General features: G+C 48.3%; 1 protein-coding gene across 1 annotated transcript in view; it reads left to right on the top strand.

The window, feature by feature from the left end:
* The window catches only part of LOC26533105 (uncharacterized), a 34,760-nt gene that overhangs the window by 17,626 nt on the left and 1,073 nt on the right, over positions 1 to 16,061 (top strand). The window lies entirely within an intron of this gene.

The raw sequence follows: 16,061 nt of genomic DNA, 5'->3' as shown, positions 1-16,061 counted from the left end.
TTAACCAAACAGAGAGAGAGAGAGAGCAGAGCAGAGCCCCAATCAACCTCCCATCCCCCCCCGACAGAGCTCTCAAGCGGAGCGCAGCAGTTAAAAATATTTAAAAAAATTTCAAGTGGGTGGAAGTGGGGGCCCCCGCAAAGGGGTCGTGCGGGGGGGTTCGGAAGTGGGTGGTATCCAAAAAGCATGCGTGTGACAGCATTTGGTAAAGGTGGGTGGCTGGGAGGTGGTGTTTTTTTTTTGCGAGGGGGTAGGTGGTGGTTTTTGGTTAATTGCCAAAAACAACTACAAAAGAAACAGAGCAAATACATGAGTAGGGAATGTGGCAATGCCGACTGGGTAATACCCTAAAAAAGGGTTCTCTCAAGGGGGTTCGTCCCGCGATCAGGGATGAGTGTATGAGTAATATCATGAGTATTATTCGTATAATGCAGATACAAATCTATATGTTTGTAGCGCACTGTGTGGGCCTCATGCCCAGCATTCTATTGAAGAGCATTGCAGAAGAAAGTTTGGGGCCACCACAAAGTTCCCCACCCACCCACTAAGTGAGGGAGGGCGAAAAAGTTGCGTTTCGCTTTTTTCGGTGGAGCTTATGTAAACTCTGTCTCTTTCTCTCTCTCTCTCTCTTTTTGCCTCCCACTCCCACATATGAATATGTAACCATATAGAAGGAACATTGTCGAACATTGCCTACGCTTCTTAGTGAGTCTGTGTGTGTGTGTGTGTGTGTATGTGACAGGCAAAGGGGGCTCATCTCTGTCTCCCTCTCTCTCTCTGTGTGTGTGTGTGTGTGTGTGTGCTGCTCCCCTTTTTATTATTTCGCGTGACGCAGAGCCCAAAAGCCCAAAAAAGGTACATAAATTGCAAATGTATTTGTGAAAAAGTGCGTCGTGATGCGTGCAAGTTGGCCCTGCCCCACCCCCTCCCCACACACACACACACCCACTTACCCAACCACACACCCATCCACCCACACTTCTGTCAGTCAGCTGCTGGCTGCTGGCTGCTGGCTGCTGACTGCTGCTGGTGGCAGCGAAGTTTTCCTTTTTTTAATTTGTGCAGAGGACCCCTCGCTTCGTATTCGTTTTGCCAAAATAATTTTACATTTCTTTGGCTGCTCTTTCGATGAGAATGACGAGTCCTTTGGGTACTTTGGGCCCTTTGATCGGTGCAGGGAAATCGAATGCACTGCATTGACGTCGCTCCAATCTACAAAATGACAAATGTACATATATCTACTACAAATGGAGGAATCTGTGGGAAGATCTATCGTCTCTCCTATCCTCTTGGTTTCTATTTTCTTTCTTTCAAAACAGATATTTCGCGATCGCCTCCTTCTTCACTGCTCGTTCAGTATTCTCGTTTCCTTGATGATCGTTTTTTTGCAAGTTTTTTCTGGAAGTCCCTATCCTCATTGGCAGGGATAATGGATCCGCATTGATTGGGTTAATGGATCCTCATTAATGGGGGAGGTAAGATGGGATATAAGTGCGGAGTAGTGCATTCGGTGGTGCGACTTTTTCGTCTCGTTCTTCGGCCTACAGTCTTCTTCGAATGCCTGCTGCTGCTTTGACTCTGCTTTGGCTGTGTTTGTTTTAACTTGTTGTGGGGCACTCCTATCCCTGCCCTACCCTACCCTTGTGCCCCCCTTTTCTTACGAAATTCTCATACACTTCAAATCATCCTCCAAAGGGGGGGAGGCACACGCATCATCACCCTCTTTCCCGCTACCTCTCCCCGAAAGCACTTTCTTTTTCGGCAAAAGTTTTTCGCTTTTTCTGCTGGCATGTGCGTGGCTCCCCCTTCCCAAACCTATACCCCCATCTCAATCACCCCCTATTCCGCGCTAGTCTGTTAGTGACAGTCACTGCAGTCAGTCGTCGTCGTCGTCGTCGTACTCCTCCTTCTGCGTCATGAAAGAGGGACAAAGTGGAGAAGAGGCATGGGAGGCAGCAGCCAATTTAATTTTTCATATGTATAGAGTGGGTGGGAAGGAGAGGGGAGAGGTGGCAGAGAGCAGGGGTTGAGGAAGGGGCAGAGGCAGGAGACCAGAAAACCAAAAACGGGGAACAAGTTTTTCTAATTCGCATTTGTATTTCATTTAATGAAGCTGTCTCTCTCTGGCGCTCTCCAGCTCTGGATCTCTCTTGCTCACTCACTTCCCTACCCCTCACCCGCCCCCCCACCTAAAGCATTCTGCAGCATCTACTATATTCAACCATGCCCCACACATGCCCCCCTCTGGAGTTCACGGTTCGCCCTTTTTTTAATGGGGTGCTTTATGACAAACTTTAAGCGCGAGCGACTCTAAACATTAAAATTTGTACATGTCCCTTCCCTCCCCCTTTCCCCACCACACTATGTGTGTGTGTGTGTGTGTGTTTGGGCAGAAACAGTGGGGTACAAAGAGACGTCGGGGGGTGGTCTGGAGGCGGGGGGATGCGCGCACTTTCTAACACCGCCCACTAATGCCAACTGTGTGTCTAACTGGTGGAGCGCACTGGTGGAAAGACTCTTCTACTTTTCTCTCTGTCGCGCGTGCATCGGCGAGTGCGTGTGCGTGTGCGTGTGTGTGTGTGCGCATATGTAAACTCAAAAACCCCAAACCCTCCCCCTGGACTCCACCTCCCCCCTCACGCAACAACATGCGTGCGCGTGTCTGCGGAGTAATTTTTTAACTAATTTTCTATACAAATTTTTAGCATGTCGTTTGGGGCACACGCACACTTTTTAACATTCTTTTTTGCATACATGAATATATATAGTATGTGGAATATATGGTATATGGCATAAGCACATGTGTGCGTGTGTGTGTGTGTGTGTGTCTGAGTGTGTGTGTCGCTTGCTCATTCGTTCATTCATTTGCGAGGCTTTGCGCAGCAGTCTCTACTCCTCCGCAAGTGCTGCTTGTACATGAGCCTATTTCTTGCGATGGGGAAGAGGAAGGGGATGGGAAGGGGTTTTTGAATGGCAAGGAAGTACAATATTATTTGTGCATATGAGTGTGTGGATGTTACGCGCAGCAATACTCCTGCAATACGGATTCAGATTCAGATTGAGGAGCGACGTGATGTCCTTGGAATCCGCCCGCAGGAATGGCTGCACGAACTGATGCTGCGCTCACCTGGCATATAAGTAGGAGTTCCACTGAATGCAACGTGTGCTTATGGTGCATGCCAGTGGGTAGATATTAGCCCACACACACCCGCTCTCTGGTATCCTGATACTTTCTTAGAGTCCGCTGAGCAGAGGAGGATCAAATGAATCAGCGGAGGAGGAAACACCAACTGTTTTTGCCGGTGCCCCTGGCTAGTGGGTTGTGTGTCCTTTCTGTCCAATCCGTAGCTAATTAACGGGCATTAAAAGTCCGCAATACATAATGGTCATCGTTAATGACTCCTTTGAGGCAGGTCTCTCCCTCATGAGTATATACTCGTATATAGGTCCCACTTTTCAGTTGAAAAAAGGCTTGGGGATCATATACTCATGTAATCCTTAACCTTCGAATTTGCCATCACATTAATAGACTGACATTCAAAAGATTTTCATTCCAGTTTTCGAGGAAAGGCGGAGGATAGACGAGGACAAAGGTCCAATGAGAGTTGGAACAGAGCAGGATTTGGCCTCACAGCACCTTCAAAAGATATTGAGCCCATCTCTTCATAGAATATCTTATGGAGAGACTCAAAACCGTCCTTGTGCTTTCGCAGAGCAAGCTTCCCTTAACAATTGAGAGTACCTTCAATCTAGAGCACTTTCTAGGATTAAGGAGAGCGAAAGATACCCTCAAAAGTATTATTCTGGTCATAGCTTTTAGAAAAATAACGAATTTATTTGTATGAAATTACGTTTCAAAACCCCCTTTTTAAGACATAAACGTCCCAAATTGGTGTGCATAAATTTGTATTTTATTTTGTATTGAAGCTGATGGATAATACCCCAAATAGTAAGAATAGATATATATATATTTTTTCACTCTCAAATGTTTATATTTTTTAATTTTGATGTTTTTTTGGGGTAAAAAAAAGATCATTAAATAAGCATTATTTTTGAGTTTCATTAAGATTGCTTCATTCCTTATCCTTATATGCTTTATATATAATTTGTATTGTGGTATTTTTAAACTACAACCAGGACTGATTACGGTTGAGTTTTGGTCTTTCTCGGCTTGTATTTTTTATTTATTTTGTAGAGGAATTTATGATCTTGGAGGCCACTCCGAAGTGAAGTGTCGTGTGATTCTTGGACGGGCAGATGGGACGAACGCGCGGAACACCCTGCTGAATGGAGCTACTGCCACGTCACGTTTCTCTACAGCCTGGTTTTTGGGCCCTGCCCGGCTTTTGGGCTGATGCTGTAATGATGATTTGACAGGATGATATGGCGGACAAGGTCCTGATTGGGGGTTGGCAGTTGTCCCCCGTCGAGGTGGGAGGCAGGGGGATTGGAGCAGTGATTTTGCATTGTTTTGTTAGCAAATGTCAGCTGCCAGCAGATAGATCCGCCGCCATATGTGTCCGTATCAGTGTCCCCTCTGTGTGTGCCCCTCGGTGGCACCCCTTTCCCTGTGCCCCGCCCTGTCCCCTGTAGAGTGGGGGCGTCGAGACGCCGCGACGCGTCGCTGTTAAATATTACATCAAAATAAAATTAACATTTCATTTGACGGAGTTTTTTTTCCCGTGCACCGTGCGCTTCATCGATAAATTTCGATGGTGGCCCGAAAGAGAGAGTGTGAGAGGGAGTCGGAGGGAAAGAGAGAGCAAGAGCGAGAGGTAGCTCGATTTTTATTTCACATTCGATTGTTTCCGCCGATGTTTTTCTATTTTTTTTGCTTAATAAAAAATCATTACATAGGCAAATATAAATATTGCCGGACTACACCCCCATCCTGCCACACCCCTCCCCTGTGTGTGGCTGTGTGTGTTTGTGAAAATATTGCGGTAAAAAAAGTCTGGGCATTATACATATAGGAGAAAAAATCCTCATGACGCCAAATATTTCTCTGCCATTATTCATGGGGCTTTCATTTTTCACGAAAATGCATTTTAATTGTCACATAAAATAATTCCAGGGGAGTGGGGGCAAGGAAGAAGATAGGGGAGGTGTCCGAGGGTCGAGCCTAAGAGGGTTAAGAGTTAAGGGCCAAGGGTTAAGGCCTAAGGGAGGAGGATATATGAACATATATACATATGTCCAGATTCCTAATTGATAGATAAACCGCTCCTATTATTAGGCACCGCCGTTCCTGGCATCGATCGCAACTGTTGCCAGGCGATAATCAACCTATGGCCCCCTCCACTGCCACCTCCTCGCACTACCCCTGGCACTCTGAAGCGCATAACAAACTGGAAAATGAAAAACGAATGAAAAGTCCGCACACCAAAAAAAAAAGTTAATAATAAGTGGCAGGACACAGCACGAAATTTTTGTAAATACATTTTTATTTAGTGCAGCGCGGAAAGGCGGAGAGGCGGGGAGGCGGGGTTTTGGGTACTAGGGGATGGAGGTAGGAATGGGGCTGGAGCTGTGGTCTCATGCATCGTCTGTAGACTTTTTCCTCATTTTTGCCAACATTATAATACATTTTAACGGTCTTTGCAGAGGAGGGGGGTGTTGGACGCATAGCAAAATAAAAAAATTCAAGGTACCGCGGGAGGTGGGTGGGAGAGGCTGCCATTTTGCAGAACATATCGGGCTCGTAAAAAATAATACAACTACATCCACAGACACGGGCGTTTACTGCACATTACACAAAGCCCAGCGCGCAGAGTCCCCAAACCGTCATCCGCCGCCACCCCCGTTCTACCCCTGCCCCCACCCACTCAGGATCCACATAGCCTTGAATCCCTTTCGTCCTGCTGACGCTGCTTGTGCTGCTGCTGCTACTGGCGACAGCGGAAACTTTGACAAGCTCCCGCAAACGAGCGAAAGGGAATGCTGCTGCTGTTTCTCGAAACAACACATACGCGCAATTCTAAAAAATTAATGTCGCTCTCGTAATTTGAACACACAAAAAACTGCCGCAGCGCAGCAGCAGAGTAGAGGAGCAGCCCAGCAGAGGGGAGAAGCAGAAGTAGAAGCAGAGCAGGGGAGCAGCATTCAAGTCTCAGGGACTGTCTCCAAAACGAAAGGAGACATACAACAGAAATCCAGTCGAAACGTCTTTCGGTCGAGGCACAAGTTCCTCGACTTTAAGATACCTCGTTGTTGGAATCGAGTACACCCCTGGGCTTTAAGAGCTACTTCGTATAAAGAGACAGGAAGCTAAGAGCGAATGTCCGTGGATTTCTGATAAAAGATTTCCGTTTTAGGATCAGACGTTGTGGACCCCATGAAATTGCCTATGAAATACAGCTGCCATTCTTAATGAAAATGGTCTGAATTTTCACGAGTTAGAAACAGTTGTTTACTTTCATTGAGTGATCTCCTTGACAATCTTTCTTATGTGTAGCTTGGGCAGAAGACAGTCAATAGATGATAGATGATGGACGAAACACCTTGCAGCTCATTTGCTAACAAGAATCTTGAAGACTGAGAGACGAATACGAGTTTGGCTTGATCTTGAATTTAAGATTATACAGAATCCCTAGGATGCGTACCATCTGACGCTTTTTCAGGTGGGTTTATAAAATGGAAAAGAGAAGAATTTTATAGAACACATGAGCATGAGCAAGAAATCTGGAAAAGAAACAGCCAAGTAAGGAAGCACTCGGAAAAGAAAAGCTAAGCTCCGAATTTGATAATTATATAAAATGAAAAGTTCTCGTTACGCGGCGCATTTATTGCCCCATGCTCCCAAGTGCTTCTGCCGCTGCTGCTTCTTCTAATGTCCATCTCTTTCTAACTCGTCGACAGCGACGTCGGCGCTCCCTGTGTCGCTGCCTGCCTCTCCACTGATTACTACTTTTATTGCTAGCAAATATCACAACTTTCTTTACGCTCTGGAGAAAGGTGAGGCTCTGTATATGTGTGTGTGTGCTTAGCTTTTTTTTAGGCGAAAGGGGAGCTAAAGGGCCTGCTTGTGGGGGGGTTGGGTGTGTGGGGGGTGTGGGGGGTGTTACTCTTGTAACTTGCGCGGAAACAAGGTTTTTATTTCACCATTTCTTTCTTTACTTTACACTTCGTTCCCCTGCCCCCCTGTGCCCTCCCCGCCTACTCGTTAGCAGGGAGATCCCGCAATTTCGCTTTAGATTTTTGCTGCGCGAAATTTCTTTTTCAAGGCAAAACCACCACCCCCTCTGCATGTGTGTGTGCGTGTCTCTCTGCCGCTGACTGTATGTGTGTGTGTGTGTTTGTGTGTAGATGCTGAGACGTAGACAGAGTCGCGCTTTCCTGTCGCTGCCGTCCTTGTTGCTGTTGCCGTTGCTGTTATTGTAGTTGTGTTTGTATTTTTTCAATTTTTGACGTCGACGCTGCTGCTGCTGCTGCTGCAGTCGCAGTCGCTAGTTAGCAGCGCGTACTACCCGTTGTCACCCCCACTGCACCCCTCTAGAGCCGGGATCTTCCTTTTGCGGGTACCTCAATTTTTCGTTTTTTAACTACGTGTTTCGTAGTTAAACAATCTCATCTTGTGCTCTCTCCTCTCCTGCTAGTTCTGCTGCTGCGTGTGTCGCAGGCAGTGACGCTGACTGCGACGGCGACAGCGACAGCGGCTGAGGCATGGCAAGGGCTTACAAGTGCTGGCGGCGGCAGCGGGATAAGCGGAATTAGTAGTGGAGAAAAGGTGATTTTTAGATGCTGTCTTACACTGAGAGAAATCTGATGTGCATTGAGTAAGGACCGAGTCGTGATCGAACTCGAACTCGAACTCGAGCGCAGCTGTCAGCAGTGCAGCGTGTTCGTTCAAGTTTCTGGATCAAAAATGTTTGATCCAACATTGTGGTTCGATATGGTTTCGATCGTGTGCTGCTAGACGCATTACATACATATGTCGGGTATGATCGTTACCGATGGAGGGGTCGAAAAGTTTATGGACTTGCATTTATTGCGTGATTTTTAGACGAAAACCAGGCAGAACCAGCGATGCTTTGAACAGACTGAACTATCATCTGCTCGATCACTCGAATCACTGTCCGAACTCGTTACTTATTTCTCTCAGTGCATTTTCCATATGATAAGTGGCGAGGTCGTACATTTATATATATATGTACAGTGTACGTTGCCTCCGCCTCTGTCGACTGCCATCATCACAGTCTTTGTCACGGGGCGCCCCGTGTTTAGAGAGAGAGTTTTTTCGTGGAGCTCGCGTGGAGCACCGTGAATAGATGGATAGATGGGTGTGCGGTGACGGGGACGGAGACCCCACGGCCGAGACCCAGAATCCCAGACGCCGAACCAGAAAACTAAGTACCGAAAGGAAGGAAGCAGTCGGCGGAGCAGCAGTAGAAGTAGAAGTAGAAGAAGGAGATGGGGATGGAGGGGAAGGAGGAGGAGGAGAAGGAGCGACGGCAGTCTCGGAAAAAAGTAAATGCTGAAAAAATGAAAACGAAAGGCGAGCGACAGAGATAGCGACAGAGAAAGAGCGCTGAGCGGCGGAGTAAGAGTAAGAGAGTGACTGAGAGAGAAAGAGAGAGCGAGAGAGAGAGAGAGAGAGAGAGTAAGTTTTGGAAAATAAAAAGCACACGAGGGTTGATATATTTCTTTTGCATTGGTTTTTCGCCTGTCGCTCTGCCCTCTGCCTCTGCTTCTGCCTCTGTCGGCGTCGCTGGTATTAGTTGTTGCTGTTTCTTTTGTTGTTGTTGTTGTAAGTGGATATTAGGAGGATATATGGCCCGCGTGTGTGTGTGTCTGTGTGTGTGTGTCTAGGGTAGGAGGGCATCCTTTTTATATTTAAAAAAAATACTCATTTCAATACCTAAGTGCGGGTGGTCGCCCCCGCCCCCCTTCCCCACCTTTACCCATCGTCCCCTCTCTCTCTCTCTGTCTCTTTCTCTTTCTCTTTCGGTCTCTTTCTAAAGGCACTTATTATTACTTTTAATATCGTACCTTTTTCTATGTATGTGTGTCCGTGTGTGTGTGTCTGTGTGTGTGGGAGTGTGTGGAAGTGCGTGCTTTTTTCATGCTTTCTGCCTGCCTGCCTGCCTGCCTGTGACTGTGCCTGTGCCTGTGCCGTCTGTCTGCTCGCTCCTTTTTTAGTGGTCGCATTTAAGTTTGAGCCCCTGCTACCCTTCCCCATCCATTCCGCTGTATGTGTACCTCTCTGCACCCCCTACCCCTAGAGCCATGGATGGTGGAATGAATGAGCATACGGCAGACTAAAAACGAAAGTAAACTTGACAGTGAAGCAGGAGCACGAGAAGGAGCAGGAGCAGGAATAACAGGAGGAGGCACGGGCAAAGATGCTGGAAAAAAATGCGGGCAAGAGATGGTGGGGTGGGCGATGGGGGAAGGGAGAGTGCTGCAGAAAGGGAACGCGTTTCGTACATGCAATGAACAAAGTCCTGCTTAGTTTTTACTGATAAGCATACGTATATTTAGCATCCAGTCATACCCAACCCCAACACCGCAATGGCCTTCTCCTTCCCCTTCCCCTGCAACTTTGAGCTCTCCTGGAGAGGCCTGAAGGGCGGGTTGGGGGGTGGAAATATCAACTACTTTCTAGCGAATGTTTTAGATTTATAAAGCTTCAATTATTTATTTATGTCGCTGCCTGGCTCCAAGCCGTGTGCGGGGCCATAAATTAAATAAAGTAAAGCACAAAAAATGGCAAGCCGAAAGGAGGAGTCGGAGACGGGACAGAGAAGGAGAAGGAGGAGACGGGTGTGGGGTGGGCAAAGAAAAGAAGGAACACCGAATGAGCAATGTTCTTCTTGAAGTCATCATAAAATGCACCTGTGACACAGTCCCCTGGAATCCCCTGTGCTCCAGCAGCAGCGTTCAGCGTATGTACCCCCCGACGAGCGAGAGTATGCCCCAGGAGTGGTGGAGCGGTGGAGCGGTGGAGCGGTGGAGCGGTGGAGGCGGCGGCAGTTGGTAACAAGGAATGCCATAAAACATACAAATGGCCAAATAAAACATTTTAAATGTAGCAACGGAGCGGCAGAGAGTGGGAGTAAAATACAAGAAAATACAAGAAAATACGAAAATACGAAAATAGTATTGTGCTTAGAAAAAAGAGCCTGGGAAATGGCCATGAAGACGATGGGGGTGGGGGATGGGGAGCACATTAGATAGATTAGATTAGATTTTTTATGCCGCCAGCGAAGAGAGAGTGAACGAGAGAGAGAGAGAGAGAGCGAGAGAGTTCACCTGTCAGCATCAGCAGCAGAACGAAAAGGTGGAACTATTAATCGACCCTTCTTTCCACTTTCCACTTTCCACCCCACTCCCTGCTGGGCGGCAGAGCATCCCCAGAAAGGCAGAAGGGGTGAGCGGTGGAGGGCATCTGAAATGTTGAAAAACTTTCCACAAAAGCAGGCAAGGCGCAAGGCACAAGACACAAGGCACCCGCGCGCGTCCAGGACTTTGCACAAAACTAACATTTTCTAAAAGTTGTGTTGCTCCATCTCCATCTTTACCTCAATCTCTGTCCTTGTCTCCCTCTCTCCTCAACTATCTCCTTCTGCTGGCTGCCGTTGCCTGGAATTATCTCTGGCCCAGGGACCTGGTCTAGCATTAGGGCTCCTGCAGCTCCATTCTGCTCTCTACCTGCTCGCCACCTGCCATCCCACCTCCTACAGTTTTCCTTTTTGGCATTTTCCTTTTCTTTATAGAGAGGGGGGAGGGTGGGGGGAGCGGCCAGCGTTGAGCGCACAAAAACTTAGAAATAATCACCGACATAAATCTTAAAATGGGGCTTCCATCCTCTAACGCTCGCTGCCTCTCTCTCTCTCTCTCTCGTTCTCTGGCTCTCTCTTTCTATTGTTGGGGCTGCCGCTGCTGCTGCTACTTTTGCCTAACTACTCTGTTAAGGGGGGGAGGGTGGTCGGCTGGGATAAGGTTTGTGGCAGTGTGGCGGAGTGGCGGAGGGTCAGCTTGCGCAAAGCGTGGCAAATGAAAAATAACTTAGAAGCACGTTTTGTGGCAATTTCTTCTTCCTTCTTCTTTTTCTATGCCTCCTCCTCTTCCGCCTCTTCTGCTTCTTCTTCTTCTTCTTCTTCTTTTTCTTAGTTCTCCTAGTGGTGAAGGAGGGGGGGAAGGGTGGGTTGGAGGGGCGCCGCCAGTGGCTGTTTTATACTTGTATTATTGCACATAGTTTGAGAGACAAAATGCGGCGAATTCTAAAATTCATTCGAGCAGAAAAGCAGCAACGGGGGAGGGGTACCCCCTCGGGGAGGGGAAAACTTTCCTTTCTGCTTACGGCTTCGATTTTCCCGATGCTGCCTTCGTTTATCGCCGCCTCCTGGCACGTGGCTTTGACGGACCCGCACAGTGGGTCTAAGGTCAATCAGAACTGTTCAACCCAAGCACCCAGCCACCCGCGGCAGTACCGCCCTAATCGTTTTCAAGGCTGCCATTGTATCATTTTCATTGGAGTTGCGCTTGCAGAATTATCCGTCAAGACAGCTGCTCCAATAGCCCCAATTGTGTGGAGTCGCCCACTGTTTGCCTAACTGGGTACAGAGACCCAAGCCCCCAAGACAGCCCGTTCTCCCGCTCTACCATCTTCTACTACCTCAGGGGTGGGGCGGGGGCGGGGGCTGGCGGTGGAAGTGGAAGGCCACACACAAGTGTCAAGTGTGGCATGTGCAAATATTGGATGCGAGTCAATTCCAATTGTTTCAATCGCACAGGGGCTGTTGTGGTGTGTTTGGTGGGCTCTCGAGTATTTTGGCAGTTTGCACAGACATTCCTTCTACGGCGCGACAGCAGCAGCAACAGCAGCAGCAACAGTTTGTCAATTCTGCATCTACGAGGTGTTCAATGAACTTTCACTCCCAAGGACAGGACGCTAGGGCAGCCAAATAGAATTGCTACCACTGTGCCCCAAGTCCGAGTCCGAATCGGAGTCCCATTCTGGAGCCCAAACAAAGCCAAAGAAAGTCACAGTTTGGCCTATTTCGACTATGGGATACCCACTGCTTCATCTGTAGAGTGGGAAAACAGTCTGGAGGAAAAAAAGGAGCCAACAGATCTGCTTTTATGTCCTCGGGCATACCCTTTCAAATCAACGGTGCTGCTAAGCAAGACCTAAGCACCGCAACAAGCAGTGGCCAATTCCTATCCCAATTCCTATATCCATCCCTATTCTTCCTATCCATCCTATCCTCTATCCCAATACCCATCTCAGATCCCCTCTGAGGGACCTCTTGCTCTCTCTCTCTTTGCTCTGTTCGTACTATGTACAAAGCGGAGTACTACTATAATTCAGCGTTTGCTTTTAATGGCTTTGCCAGAGACGGGTAGAGGGTCGAGTGGTGGTAGAAGTGGGTGTGGGTGTGGGGGGTGGTGGGTGGTGGGTTCTGGTTGAAAAATGAAAAGAATATTTTATAGTTGAAAATCCAATGGCGGCAGCGTCTTAGAAATCTAAACATTAAACTTGCCGAAAACTTTTGCCAACCACCGAAGGCAGGCAGGCAGGCAGCCAGGTCCTGCCTGTGGCCCCGTGTGCCGCCCAACCCCCGCGTGTACCAGCCCACGCCTTAACCCTCAGACGTTCCCAGCGTTCAGCCTCGGCCGTGTGCCAGTCCGCGAGGCCAAAGCCGCGTCAAAGGAACGGCAGAGCCACACGGTCTTCTGTGGCACAGACTGTGGCAGAAGTTGAGGTAGGTGGGGTGGCAGCAGGGGGAGCAGCAGGAGGAGAGGTGCAGGGATGGGTGGTTGGGTTTTTGGCAGTTTGCTTTTTTAGCTGCGTGAAACTTACAGCAACAGCAACAGCAACAACAACAGCATCTGCGACTATTTCCCCCATGCACCCCCCTGGCGCGTTTTACATAAATCTTCTTTTCAAGCAAGAAACAAAAAAAGAAGAAGACAAAAAGGAAGAGAAAGAAAAAGAAAGAGAAAGAACGAGAACGAGAAAAAAATAAATAAACACTAATGCCGACGCGAGGCAAAAGAAGGAAATTAAAAAAGAAAGAACTAGAAAATTTAGTATCTACACACATACAAACACACAGACACACACACACTACCGCAGAGAAGTACGCACACAGACACACCGATGAGCAGCAGGAAAAAAAAAGAGAGAAAGATTTTTTATTACAGCGAGAAAACTTAATGGCTGCTGCGGGATGGAGTGTGGGGCTGCTGGCGGTTCGAGGGGGGCAAGGGCGAAACCAGTTGAAGACGCTCGACTTCGACAGAAAGAGATGCAGAGAATAGAAAGAGGAGGACGGAGAGGAGAGGAGCAGAAGTAGCAGCACTACAGGCTGCTGGGTGCCTGCCTCGGATTTCGGCAACATTTCCAAGGCCCCCGCCACCCCCGCATTCAAATGAAATGGAACATATTTCTTTTAATTTTGGGAAAAGGGCGCAAGGATGTGGGAATAGATGGGGGTTGGCGGGAGGAGGGTTCGAACTGTGACCCAGTTATATCCATGGAAACTAGAGGGAGCCGCTGGGATGAGGGACGGCGGGGTGGAAGGATTCGGCTAAAGTTTCATTGTTCGACACTAAAATTAGGAGAGAGTCCCCCGTACCGGCAGACCCCCGTCCAGCCACCCCCAAAGGGGCTGTCCTGGAATGCCGCTCATTGATTTGGCCTTCGTTTCGCATTTCGCATTTCGCGTTTCGCGTTTCGGTTTCCCCTTCGCTGGTTACCGGCGGGTAAGCGGGTGGGAAGCGCTGGGGAGGACTCTAAAATTGTAGTTCCCCCTGCCGCCACATCATCATCTCTTCAGGCTCCCTCCCGCCCCACACAGAACTCATTCAAGGATAGCAGCTGCGCCGGCAGCGCAGTTTCTTTCCCCAACAAAATTTTCTATATCGATACTTTTTATTTATTTCGTTCGCTTTTTGTTTCTTCCGTGCTGGAGGAGAGCTTTCTTTCTGCCTCCTGCCACACTGCCACACTGTATTTGTTGTATTTGTGTAGTTGTGCGTCGTCGTCGCTCCTGCTCCTGCCGCTGCTGCTCCTGCTGCTGTTGCTGCCGCTGCCGCTGCTGCTCTGCTCTGCTGCTGACTTCGACATCGACTTCGACTTCGTCTTTCGACCTTGTTATTGCTGTTGTTGCTGCTTTTTTCAATTTTATTTCTCTATATTTTTTACGATGCTCGAAACTACCCTTAATGATGCTATGCTGCTGCTGCTGCTGCTGGCTGCTGCTGCTGGATGCTGGGGATGCTGCCTTCCCCTACCCCGTCCCCTTTTGGCCCTTACCTTTTCGGCTGTGCGGAGTCCGCCGTGTGGCATGTGGCAGAGGTAGAGGCATAATCAGAGCCATAGATCGATCAGGAACTAGGAATAGTTCTCTCCCGACCCCTCCACACCTCCTACCTCCTTTCTTAAACTCTCTGGTGAGATTTATCCTTTGGCCATCAGGGATCCCTAGGATCCGTTCACAAATCCCGCTGTCCATTGCTCTAATTGAAGTTAGTAGAGTCCTTTCGGTCGGTCCTTCGGTCCTGCCGTCTGTTCATTGGAAAACTGCCCCCCAGGATGCTGTCGCTTCTAATTTTACATTTTATTGTTGTATGCCTCTCCTCCACTGCTTTGCAGTTTTTCTTTTAACCTTTTTTTCGTTTCTTTTTTTAGGGGTTCATAAAGGGTTGATTAGGAAGAAGAAGAAGTAGCAGACATAGACCCTTGTGTATACCAGCCAGAGAAAATGAGAAAGAGAGACAGTGATAGAGAGAGAAAAAGAGAGATGGCGAGTGCTTTCAATTGTATTGGCAGTGTAGTAGTACTATCCCCTTCCCCTTCCCCTTCTCTCATCTACCTCTCCCTTTAATGACCTGAGCATGCTTTGATTTTTGTTATTCCGCTTTGTGGTCCAGAATCCTTCCAGCCCCCTCCTCCCAATCTCCCCTTTCCCCCTCTAGCTGTTCTTCTGGAGCTTTTATTGCGGCCAATACGGAATTATTAATGCCCCGCATAAAGCCCGAATGAGAATGATAGTAAAACGGCCGCCGCCACGAGTTCTATTTGCTTTATGGCCCACGGTATCATCTCTGGGATATATGATGTTCGTAGCACTGTTTCTGCCACACAGCCACTCTGCCGTTCTTTGTCTGTCTTTGCATCTGTATCTGCCACAGAGAACTAGTGGCAGTCCCCCAGGATGGGTTATGGTTATGCCAGTCCGTATCCAATTTTGGGCCTACGCCTTTTATGCCCGTATAAATGTTAATGATGTCCTGCATGGCGAATGACCCACTGAATGACCTAAGAGCACAGCTGCGTGCCAGAGAGCATGCCAGAGAGAGAAAGAGAGAGCGAGAGATGGCAAGGCAAGGCAAGGCAAGGCACTGGCAAGAGCAGGATCGGATCGATCATGATCCCTGGAAGGAGTTTACCCTGACCCTAATGTTGACAGAGCTATTTAATTTATTTCGTTTGATTTTTTCAACTCCCCTCCATCCCTTACACTCCACACTCCCTTCCCCTGCCCCTGCCCCTACCCCTGCCCCTTGTGTCTAACTTACACAAAAATCCTTTTACCTTTGTCGCGGCATTTCGAAGGCTGTCGCAATCCGCGCGCGACTTTCTCTTTCTCCTTCCCTCCCCCTTCCCTTCCCCTTTCTCAGACCGCTCTCTGCTCTCTGCTGCTGCCTAGCGCTCATTTGTGTCTCTCCGGGAGTCCTGGAGTCCTGGCGACTAACTAAGTAAACGCGCGGCCCACGCAAAATGCGTTAAAAAATTAACAGAAGAAAGAAAGGAAAGGGCAGAAGGAAAAAAACAAAGCAGAAACCCCAAAAAAGGACGAAGAAGAGACGTGAAAACAAAAAGAGAAAACGCCAGAAAAACAGAAACAGAAACGAGAAAAAAATTGAAAAAATGTGGCTGGAAATAGTAAAAGAAAAGCAACAAAATGGCAGGAAAAAAAGTTTTTTCGGCTTAGTTGAGTCAAAAGGGGGTGGGGCGAGTAGGGGGAAGGGTGTACGGGTGGTATGGGTGGTATGGGGGTCATGGGTGGCATGGGGGCGGTGGCAATACCAACTGGGACTCTGTTTTGTGG

The sequence above is a fragment of the Drosophila pseudoobscura genome, chromosome X, assembly GCF_009870125.1.
Source record: "Drosophila pseudoobscura strain MV-25-SWS-2005 chromosome X, UCI_Dpse_MV25, whole genome shotgun sequence".
NCBI classification, from domain to species: Eukaryota; Metazoa; Arthropoda; class Insecta; order Diptera; family Drosophilidae; genus Drosophila; species Drosophila pseudoobscura.
Note: the sequence above shows the minus strand (reverse complement) of the source record. Positions and strands in the feature narration are given on the sequence as shown.